The sequence below is a fragment of the Heloderma suspectum genome, chromosome 13 (genome assembly GCF_057233095.1).
Source record: "Heloderma suspectum isolate Gila_16-S chromosome 13, 16-S_ref, whole genome shotgun sequence".
NCBI classification, from domain to species: Eukaryota; Metazoa; Chordata; class Lepidosauria; order Squamata; family Helodermatidae; genus Heloderma; species Heloderma suspectum.
Window position 1 is genome coordinate 27,576,719 of NC_139470.1, and position 8,957 is coordinate 27,585,675.

At 45.5% G+C, this 8,957-nt stretch overlaps 1 protein-coding gene across 1 annotated transcript in view; it reads right to left on the reverse strand.

Annotated features, from left to right (window-relative positions):
• Positions 1-2,555, reverse strand: part of LOC146336248 (zona pellucida sperm-binding protein 3-like) — a 49,042-nt gene extending 46,487 nt beyond the window's left edge. The window contains exon 1 of the mRNA XM_084819455.1: positions 2,229-2,555. The gene's annotated coding sequence lies outside the window, so the exon portion shown is untranslated. The remainder of the gene's footprint in view (positions 1-2,228) is intronic.
• Positions 2,556-8,957: the final 6,402 nt, after the last annotated feature.

The window sequence follows — 8,957 nt, forward strand, 5'->3', positions numbered from 1 at the left end:
ACAACAAGTTTCTAAATTATCTTCAAAGGAGCCCCCAGGTAGAACACATTGCAGTAATCCATCCTAGAAGTTACTTAGGAACATATCACAATGGCCAGGTTGTCATTATCTAGGAATGGCCCCTGCTGGCACGCTAGCCTATACTGATGAGGGATACTTCTGGTCACAGCCCCTATCTGGGAATCCAGGAGCAGATCCCAGACCAGAAGCACCCAACCCTATAAATGAGAGCCTTCAAAGGGAATGTGACCCCATGCAGTACAGGAGAATGGGCAACTTCTAGCTCAAGTGGGCTTCCCATCATTGACATCTTCTGGACTGAACTTCAGTTTATTTACTCTCTTCCAGTCCATCACAGATCCAGGCACCTGTTTAGAGCTTCTGTCACCTCACCTGGTTCCACTGAGAAGGAGAAACAGAGCTGAGCATCATCAGTGTATCAACAACACTTCACTCCATATCCCTGGGATAACCACGCCCAGCAGTTTCATGTAGACGTTACATGATACATGCCTCCAGTACTTTCTACAGCCATAAAATCCCTTCCGTTACAGGCACACAGAGTGGCAATAAGGTTCCACTTCCAGCCCTGCCATTCTTGTTCAAGAGCTGTAGCTTTTTTCACGCAAGCGTTTTGCACATGCTCTGAATCCGATATTTGGAACATAATTTGGAAACTGCTTGTGTATTCACCTTGAGGGTGGGGAGTCATGCTGCTGCTCCAAGTTTGGCATGATGGAGATGCATGAAAACAGAAATGTGAGGTCCTTGCACTTCCTGTGCCCCTGCCCTGCCTTGAAAATCTCTATATCTGAAGCCACTCAGTCAATGGCTTCCATTCACTTCTCTGGGACAGGCTGCAATCAGTAAGATCAATTGCAGGGTGGAGAAAACACTGATCTCTGTCCTGAATACTGTGGTTACAGCAGGAGCAGGTTTAGGGAAGGAAGCTGAGCTGCATGGGGGTGAGGGATGAAATTAGCAGCTGACTCTATACAGAACACCTCAGGCCCATATTTACCTGAATTGTACAAGGTAGGGCATCTCTTTCCACACCCAAATCTAGAGTGTCGGGCCTGGGCTCCACTGTTAGTTTCCCCCACACACACACCTTTTTGCACTGCCCATCCTCTGTATTGACTTTACATTCATTGGGTGAGTTAATCATTAATAGGTTCTCATAGTAGGGAGGGAATCTAGAGCACCTGCAGCACCCCAGCTAGTTAAGGGTCCTGGGATTTCCATTTTTAGCACGGAGTTTGTAATTTCCTAATTTCTGCTCAAGAGCAAAACAACCCACACTCCCAACCAGATGACAGTACAAGAGGGTAGTTCTCCAAGAGGCACAGAAAGAACTACCCTGCGCAGTTAGTGCTGTCCTTGTTCCTTACACACACACACACACACACACACACCACACACACACACACACACACACACACACACAGAGAGAGTTATATTCACAGTCTCAGAAAGAAGCTATATCTTATAAAAGCATCTTCAGGAAAGATAAGAATATTTGAGCTATCTTAGAGTGGCTGTGGGTTTTAACTACGACATTTCCCAGTGTAAATGGCAGTTTATACAAGATTTCTCATTTGCGCATTGCTCAGAGGTAAGCAGAGTCGAGAGACAGCCATTTCTCTAAAGTTACCTAGCAATGCTTTTTGGTTGAGTGCAGCTTTGAAACCATCTCACACATTCCAAACCCAAGCCCTGCCTAGCTCCATCACACTGGTTTGTGTTTGCATTTATAGATTTGTATCTTTCAGGCATTCAGTTTAAACTTCTTTAACAAACACAGCAATGTAACATTTAGAAATTTAGTACAAGTAAAAGTACTAATTTACAGGAAAATTCAAATGAAGGGATAAATACATACACAAGAGGACTCAATCTGACCTCATACTCACTAGGGCTAAGCCCCACGCCAGCAATGCCAGCTCCTAGCTTGGAATGTGTCAAGTAACCACGGAGGAGAGAACACCTCTGAGAGCAAGTAAACAGGGCATTCTCCTTACCATCCTGCACACAGATGTGAATACACACACACTCCAGCCCCTTTCGAATCACTACACATAATCTCACAATCACTACACATCACCAGCAGCCCAATTCCCTCCCCACGTTCCACCCACTCAGCTTTTCCTACTCCCCTTGCCTCACCGCCCCCCCCACCAACCCGTACCCAGCTACGCAGTAATAAAAATCCTGGCTTTGTACTTCACCTTTCCCTTGGTTTAAGCACCTTCCTGCAAACCTTCTTTTGCCCTGTCAGTGCCAAAGCAGAGTGTGCCAGGAAAACTCTGGGATGCTTCTCCGGCATGGAACAGCTTCTCCTTGAGCAGATCTGCCACAGTACCCCTAGAAAGTCTTTGCCAGCTTTGAGGGCCCTCACCAAGGCTCAGAGCCAGGGTTTCTCCACCTCACTGCGGTTGCCAGTTCTCTCCCTCAGGAAGCCTGTGGGACCCTCCAACCATCTCCCAAAAGGAAAATGTTCAGTGACTGGACACCAGCTACTGCCACCCAGACTGACTCTCCAGCTTCATCTCCCCTCCCACTTTGGGCAACACAGAGAATTCATTCAAAGGGCTCCCGAGTCAGCTCGGAGAACAACACAACATTTGTAGCTAATCTGCAGCACTTGCATCAACAAGGACATTGTCTCTGGCATAACTGGTTTTCCTTTCCCTGTTTCTCTTGCTAAAGTCAGCAAAATCCAGCAGGTCCCCAGTCCAGCCTACCACTGCAGGAGCTCAAAGCATGGAAACAAAGGAACTGTGGCCCTTGGACTGGGCAAAAGGCTGCAGGAGGCAGGTGTAAGACTCACATTAGGCAGCAGTGCCTCCAGCCCAACTGGAGGCAAGAACAAATGAGGACGGGGCAGTTCCTTTGCAGCTGTTGGCATGGGCTGGGTTTCAGAGCTGCTGAGATTTCAGTAAATGCCTCCACGTTGGGTCAACAAGGTATCGTGAAAAAGAAGAGGCTTTCAAAAACGGGGAGCTTTTCTACACGAAGCATTTATTGTGCACTCGTCATTCCCTACTCACGGTTGTTTATGGGTTCTTTAGACAATGACCTGACCCTCCACTTTTGTTTCTGTGTCTAACCAGCACTTTCGGCAAGCTTTTTTTAGAGCAGGGAAACTGCAGTATTTAACTGCAAAAGCGAAAGAAAGCATGATTTCTACTTGTGTATCTGCGCTATTCGGCTACACCACAGTGCCACCTAGAAGTTATGTAGCGGGAAAGCAGGAAAGGAAATGCTCCTCGTGTAGTGCTCCAATCTCAAATCTGCGATGAAACCAAAAGTAGATACAGCAGATTAACAGCCTCAATAAACACATAATTAATGTATGGAACTCATGATGTGGCAACAGCCACTAGCTTAGATGGCTTTAACACTTCAGCTTCATCACTTGAGGCTGAAGTGGCCTCAGTGGCACAAAGTGCCTTTTATCAGCTTGAGTTGATAAATAAATCAGCTACCGCCCTACCTGGACAGAGATAGCCTAGCTACAGTTATCCATCCACTGGTAACCTCCCCCCTGGATCAATGCAATGCATTATATGTGGGGCTACCTCTGAAAACGGTCTGGAAACTTAATGCAGAACAGAGCAGCGAGGCTGCTTACTGGGACTGGCTGTTTTGAATATATTACTCCAGTCCTGCATTAACTGCACTGGTTGCCAGTTAGTTTCTGGGACCAATTCAAAGTGTTGGTGCTCACCTTTAAAGGCTTAAACAACTCAGGACCAGTCCACTTGAATGAATGCCCTCTCCCATATGTTCCCACCCAATTGTTAAGATAATCTTCGAAGGCTCTTCTCTGGGTGTCAGCACCCACAATGGTGCAATGGGTGACTACCAGGGAAACAGCCTTCTCTGTAGTGGCCCCCTGTCTGTGGAATGCCCTTCCCAGGGATATCCGCCTAACATATTCACTGTATATATTTAGACACCAGGTTAAGACCTTCCTCTTCTAGATTCCATTTAATCTTTAACCTGGTACATAAGAACATAAGAAGAACCAAGGGTCCATCTAGTCCAGCATTCTGTTCACACAGTGGCCAACCAGCTGTCAACCAGGAATCCACAAGCAGGACACGAGTGCAACAGCATTTTCCTGCCCATGTTCCCCAGCAGCTGGTGTACATAGGCATATTGCCTCTGATCCTGGAGCTAACATCCATCCATCAGGACTAGTAGCCATTGATAGCTTTTGTTGTTGTTGTTCAGTCGTTAAGTCGTGTCCGACTCCTTGTGACCCCATGGACCATAGCACGCCAGGCCTTCCTGTCCTCCGCTCTCTCCCGGAGTGTGCTCAGGTTCATTTGATAGCTTTATCCTCCATGAATTTGTCCAACCCCCTTTTAAACCATTCAAATTGGTGCCCATCACACCAATTGCTCTGTTTATTAATTATACTCCTGGCTTTAAAATGTTTTAAATATTTTAATGTTTTTAATATGTATTATTTTGATACTTTTATAGTTATATTTTTTTCTTTAGTTATTTTATTGCTATGTGTGATTTTTTTTAATGATTGTAGCCACCCAAGGGCATTTGCCAGTTGGGCAGTATATATTTAACAAAGAAATAAAGATTCAGCAAATCTGTGGAAGATAAGTCTGTCAATGGTTATTTATTAGCCATAGTAGCTAAAGGAACCTCTTCTAGAGCAGACTGAGCGATACTGGGGACAAACAACAAGAGATGACCATCACACAATACTGGTCTAAATAGACCACAGGCTGACCCAGCAAGGCCCATTCTTATATCCATGAATTCTATTGTAGGGTTAGTGACCTTTTGATATATTTTGGGAATCGCAAATGCCAAGTGTGGTGTAGTGGCTAGAGTGCTAGACTGGGAGTCGGGAGATCCGGGTTCTAGTCTCTGCTCAGCCATAGAAGCTCACTGGGTGACTTTGGGCCAGTCACAGAATCTCAGCCCAACCTACCTCACAGGGTTGTTGTTGTGAGGATAAAATGGAGAGGAGGATTATGTACGCCGCCTTAGGTTCCTTGAGGAGGAAAAAGGCGGAATATCAATGTAATTAAAAAATAAATATGTCAGAATAGGCATGCCTTAGAAAAAGCTAGCAGGAACCTTTCCACAGGTTGCAATAATACAACCTTTGAGTCAGTCCTTCGATGGCTGCCTACTAGGGAACCACCTTTTGTCATGAACCCAGCTACACACATGTGCTGTTTGCATATTCTGCAGTATTTGCCAAGAGGGAAAAAGGAACAACTGTGGTCATCTCTACACCAGCCTAAAATCCTGCATTTAAAACGGGGTGTTCTGCTTTCCATTCTAAATGCAGGATCACGACGACTCTCCCCCACCACACACTTCCCCCCTCCTCCCATATCTGAGTCCTCCATGATCTTTCATTGATCTCGCTCCTCTTCTTGCTGCTTTTCCTCTTTTCACGGAGGGAACTCAATGGGGTACTTTGATAGCTCATTCTCTGCGATCTATTGAAAAGCGGAACAAAGGGCATTTAGTGCGGGAGACGCCCTGGAGGGTCACGGCGTCATGTAAAGAGCCCGCAAACCTCCGTGAAGGAGCAATCTCAGTCGCAGGATAAAAGCTCCGTGTGAAGAAAGCTCCAGTGGGTTAAGTGAAATAAAGATTCGGGGTGGAGTTGCCAGACAGCCAAACAACCAGGAGAACTGTTTTCTGCCTGATGAACTTTTGATGCTACCTTATGCTGAATCAGGCCAGGTCCACCCAGCCCCAGTGCTACTGCTCTGTCTGGCTGCAGCTCTGAATGGTCCCAAAGATTTTTCCCAGCCCCACTACTTGAGATCCTTTAAATGGAGATCCTGGGGTGTGACTGTGGGACCTCATCTGCATGCACAGCTTATGCACTACAGAGCAATGAGCAGTGCTGTACCAGAGGCAGTGAGTCTGTGTAACCCAGTTGCTGGGGTCCATTGGTGGGAGGGTTCTGTTGCACTCATGCTCTGCTTGTGGGTTCCCAGTCGACAGCTGGTTGGCCACTGTGTGAACAGAATGCTGGACGAGGTGGACCCTTGGTCTGATCCAGCACGGCTCTTCTTATGTTCTTATGACTACTCCCAGTAGTAGTGATCAATATTATGATCTGGAAAGCCAGGAAATGCCAGATACTGCCAGGATCTTCCACTCACGACCCACCAGGTTTTGCCCATAACCACTTAGATTCAGACACTCCAATTGTCCCTATTTAATTGTCCTTGTTTCTGGCACTGGTCTCTTTTTAAATTACTGTCCCTGTTCTCGCCTTTTAAGATTTGAGTGATGCCTTTTCAAATTGTATTTGTGCGTGCTGCAGTGGCCCTATAATTGTTATTCTTGAGGTTTCAGCCTACTCCCCCCCACCCCTACCTCTCTAGAAGTTGAACCTCTGAAAGGGGGGATGCATCTTTACTCTACTACACATTCATGTCAATAACATTTGACACTGTTGGAGATATTATTAACATCTTATCCTCAGAACACTCCAGCAAAGGAGATCGTTACCTTGTCGTGGTGCTGGAGCTTGAGCACCTCAATGATGCCATGAGCTAAACTGTGAAGGGACACCTAAGACGGCAAGGTCATTATTGCACAATTTAGAATCAGACTAAAGAGAATAGGGAAGACCCACAGATCAGTTAGATATGAGCTCACTAATATTCCTCATGAATATGCAGTGGAGGTGAGGAATAGATTTAAGGGACTAGATTTAGTAGATAGGGTCCCGGAAGAACTATGGACAGAAATTCGCAACATTGTTCAGGAGGCGGCAACAAAAAATGTCCCTAAGAAAAAGAAAACCAAGAAGGCAAGATGGATGTCTGCTGAGACGCAGGAAGTAGCCCAAGAAAGAAGGAAAGCAAAAGGCAACAGTGATAGGGGGAGATTTGCCCAATTAAATGCAAAATTCCAGAGGTTAGCCAGAAGAGATAAGGAATTATTTTTAAACAAGCAATGCGCGGAAGTGGAAGAAGATAATAGAACAGGAAGGGCAAGAGTCCTCTTCCAGAAAATCAGAGAACATTGGAGGTAAATTCCAGGCAAAAATGGGTGTGATCAAAAACAAAGATGGCAAGGACCTAACAGAAGCAGAAGAGATCAAGAAAAGGTGGCAAGAATATACAGAAGATCTGTATAGGAAGGATAATAATATCGGGGATAGATTTGACGGTGTGGTCAGTGAGTTAGAGCCAGACATCCTGAAGAGTGAGGTTGAATGGGCCTTAAAAAGCATTGCTAATAACAAGGCAGCAGGAGACGACGGTATCCCAGCTGAACTGTTTAAAATCTTGCAAGATGATGCTGTCAAGGTGATGCATGCCATATGCCAGCAAATTTGGAAAACACAAGAATGGCCAACAGATTGGAAAAAATCAACTTATATCCCCATACCAAAAAAGAAAACACTAAAGAATGTTCAAACTATCGAACAGTGGCACTTATTTCACATGCCAGTAAGGTAATGCTCAAGATCTTGCAAGGTAAACTCCAGCAATTCATGGAACGAGAATTGCCAGATGTACAAGCTGGATTTAGAAAAGGCAGAGGAACTAGAGCCCAAATTGCCAATATCTGCTGGATAATGGAGAAAGCCAGGGAGTTTCAGAAAAGCATCTATTTCCGTTTTATTGGCTATTCTAAAGACTTTGACTGTGTGGATGATAACAAATTGTGGCACGTTCTTGGTGGTATGGGGATACCAAGTCATCTTGTCTGCCTCCTGAGGAATCTGTATAATGACCAAGTAGCAACGGTAAGAACAGACCACGGAACAACGGACTGGTTTAAGATTGGGAAAGGAGTACGGCAGGGTTGTATACTCTCGCCCTACCTATTCAACCTGTATGCAGAACACTTCATGCGACGTGTTGGGCTTGATGAATCCACGGCTAGAGTTAAAATCGCTGGAAGAAACATTAACAATCTCAGATATGCAGATGATACCACTTTGATAGCTGAAAGTGAGGAGGAGCTGAGGAACCTTATGACGAAGGTGAAAGAAGAAAGTGCAAAAGCTAGGTTGCAGTTAAACCTAAAAAAACCCCAAGATTATGGCAACCAGCTTGATTGATAACTGGCAATTAGAGGGAGAAAACGTGGAGGCAGTGACAGACTTTGTCTTTCTAGGCGCAAAGATTACTGCAGACGCTGACTGCAGCCAGGAAATCAGAAGACGTTTACTTCTTGGGAGGAGAGCAATGACAAATCTTGATAAAATAGTGAAGAGCAGAGACATCACACTGACAACAAAGGTCCGCATTGTTAAAGCAATGGTATTCCCCGTAGTAACCTATGGCTGCGAGAGCTGGACCATAAGGAAGCCTGAGCGAAGGAAGATAGATGCTTTTGAACTGTGGTGCTGGAGGAAAATTCCGAGAGTGCCTTGGACTGCAAGAAGATCCAACCAGTCCATACTCCAGGAAATAAAGCCAGACTGCTCACCTGAGGGATTGATATTAAAGGCAAAACTGAAGTACTTTGGCCACATAATGAGAAGACAGGATGCACTGGAGAAGATGCTGATGCTAGGGAAAGTGGAAGGCAAAAGGAAACGGGGCCGACCAAGGGCAAGATGGATGGATGACGTTCTGGAGGTGACGGACTCGACCTTGGGGGAGCTGGGGGTGGAGACGGCCAACAGGAAGCTCTGGTGTGGGCTGGTCCATGAAGTCACGAGGAGTCAGAAGCGACTGAGTGAATAAACAACAATCCTCAGAACAACCTTAAGAGGTAGTTTGACTGAGGACTATTAAATGCATCTTTGCATTTAACATACAGGTTTTAAAAATGCAAACAGCTTCAACTGGAGGGGAGACTGATCATTATTGGGATCATAGCAGGCGTGGAGGGAGAATTCAAACCTTTCCTTCTCTGCTGGCCTCAATGGGGAATTTCCCCGCAAAGCAAATACCAGTTTCAGAAGAGGGATTTTTTCCAGGACTGTAGTA